This window comes from Dioscorea cayenensis, chromosome 20 (assembly GCF_009730915.1).
Source record: "Dioscorea cayenensis subsp. rotundata cultivar TDr96_F1 chromosome 20, TDr96_F1_v2_PseudoChromosome.rev07_lg8_w22 25.fasta, whole genome shotgun sequence".
NCBI classification, from domain to species: Eukaryota; Viridiplantae; Streptophyta; class Magnoliopsida; order Dioscoreales; family Dioscoreaceae; genus Dioscorea; species Dioscorea cayenensis.
In genome coordinates, this window is record NC_052490.1 from 7,443,654 (window position 1) to 7,446,277 (window position 2,624).

The following is a 2,624-nucleotide window of genomic DNA, read 5'->3' on the forward strand; positions in this document are numbered from 1 at the left end:
TTGTATATTTTGTTTCCGTAATGTCTCATATTTTTTAACCAAAACCCTAATCCTATGTTTTCTTTCGGAAATGTCCCCTATTTTTCTATTTCTAATCAAAGCAAAAACACTATATTTTCTTATAGTAATGTTTTGATTGAAAATCTAAGATTATGGCTTTTGATTGGTATGTAACATGTTTTTAATCAAAACCCTAGTCTTATGTTTTCATTTCGTAATGTGTCCTATTTTTGAATAAAAATCACAATCCAATGTTTTCTCTTTGGTATGTCTCGTATCTTTCAGTCAAAAAACAGAATCCTATGTTTTCAATTTTTACTGTCTACTATTTTTAAATTAAAACCATAATCCTGTGTTTTCTTATAGTAATGTATCCTATTTTTCAATCAAAACACTAATCCTATATTTTCTTTTGGAATGACTACTATTTTTCAATAAAAACTCTAATCCAATGTGTTGTTTTAGGAATGTTTACTATTTTCTTTTCTCACAATCCTAATTCTATGTTTTCTTTTGGGAATACATCCTATTTTTGAATCAAAACCCTAATCATATGTTTTTTTACAGAATACCTCCTATTCTTTTATCAAAACAATAATCATATGTTTTTGCTAATGTATCAAATTTTTTAATTAAAATCCTAATCGTAAGTTTTTTTGGACTTTCTCCTATTTTTCAATCAAAACCATAATCATATGTTTTCTTTTCGGAATGTCCACTATTTCTAAGCCAAAATCCTAATCCCATGTTTTTTTTCTCGAAATGTCCAATTTTCAGTTTTTAATCATAACCCTAGTATCATGTTTGATAAGTGCTTGTGTATTAGTATTATGAATTATTCTTTTCTTATGATGAGCATTACGTTTCTCAGATTTTATTGCTAATACATGTGTATTTATGTTCTTTTGTGCACGTAAGGTTGTGTAGACAAATATAGAAGAAAAGAAGCCAAAAGTAGATTGTGAGTACACTTAGTTGATGAAATCTTGGAGTGAACAAAGCGTGAAGACACAAGTTGTGCTTTCAAAGACATGTGAGTGCAGTGCCAACCTCCGTGGTGTTCAGGGAAATATACAAATTGGAGGGGCACAAAGGCCATCACACTCGTGTATTCTGACTTGTGCAAAGCTAGCAAGATTATTGTTAAATGTGCTTTTGTTTGAAGATACAACACAATCTATAAGCATAGATGTGTACTGCATTTTATGTGGCCTCGATGAAGAGTGTGGATTCGGGAGTATTTTGGCGGAGTACTACAGCAGACACTGTAACAAGCACTGGTGCAAATCCATAGCATAATTTACTATGGCGATTCTTGTTCATAGTCCATGAGAAAAATGGATTTCTGGAGATTCACAGGGCAGGTGAAAATTCCACACGCCCATGTGGATGCCCGATTCGACCCTATTTAAATCACAATTTCAGTCCGATTTAAGGGTTCTTCTTACCATCTTTTTGGCTATCATTTCTCTACCATTGGAGCCACGTGGCTAGGGGTTTTGGGAGAGACTTTGGCTGAGGCTTTTGGAGGGGTTTCACGGCCTTCGACATCGTGCTTCGCTTCGGAACGAGAATTATTGGGGGAGCTTTTTGTCGGCACCGATCCATGAGGTGTGACCTAGGCTTGATCGAGGGAGACCTTTAAAGAAGATCGCGGCCACTCCACAAGACCATTGATACAAACACCAAGGGGGTTTTTATGGATTACGTATTTTTACTTTTGATTTTATTATTGATTGTATTTTGCTCAATGGAGAGCTAAACCCCTAGTGGGTACTTGGACTTGTAAACCCTAGGATGATGTTGTTTTTTTGACCTTTTATTATGCTTCCTTTAATTGATGTTTTAATTGAGTTCCAATCTTGAATGCTTGTTGAGTTGATTTTTCCCTATAGAGTGACACTACGGTTGAGAATCCATTTTGGTAATCCTTGTGGATGAGTGACACACGATGAGGGTTAGACAATACTAGATTGGAGAGGGTTGAGAATATGAGTCGAGAGGTAGCGGAACATAACCTTTCACCTCCGGTAAGATTTATTCTACCTGCACATTCCAAGAGTTCTTTGCAGTCATAATAGAGTGAAGTGCTAAGAGATGAACTCCGCTGGGGTTTAGTTGTGCAAGCAACAGAGTGAAGCGTTGAAGTAATCTTTAGTATCCGGGGATTTATTGTGACTAGTGGTCTTTCGCATTGACCAAATGGTTAGATCTATTTTAGAAAATAGGGTTTATCAATTGGAATCCCCAGAGCCCTAAGCAACCTATACGCGGTGTGAGATGTCGAGACTAAGAGATTTCTCCATCGAGGGTATAGTGTAGGGGTTAGCATGGGTGATCTTAAATTTTTGGGACCGTGTGTTTTAAGGACCTATATGACTCATTAATCATTAGTTAGGGGAACATAATGATTAGTCTTGCATTTGAAACAATAGTCCTATGGTGAGCAATATGCGGGTGCCCCATTTATAAATCGATTGCTTCTCCTATCTTTTTTTATTTGCACGTTCTTCTTCTTTTCTTATTTCTATTTGCATTGATTCTTATTTCACATCACTATTAATTCATCCTTGTTCTAGTTAAATAACAATCTTTGTGTTTGTAATCACTATTCCACGTGGATT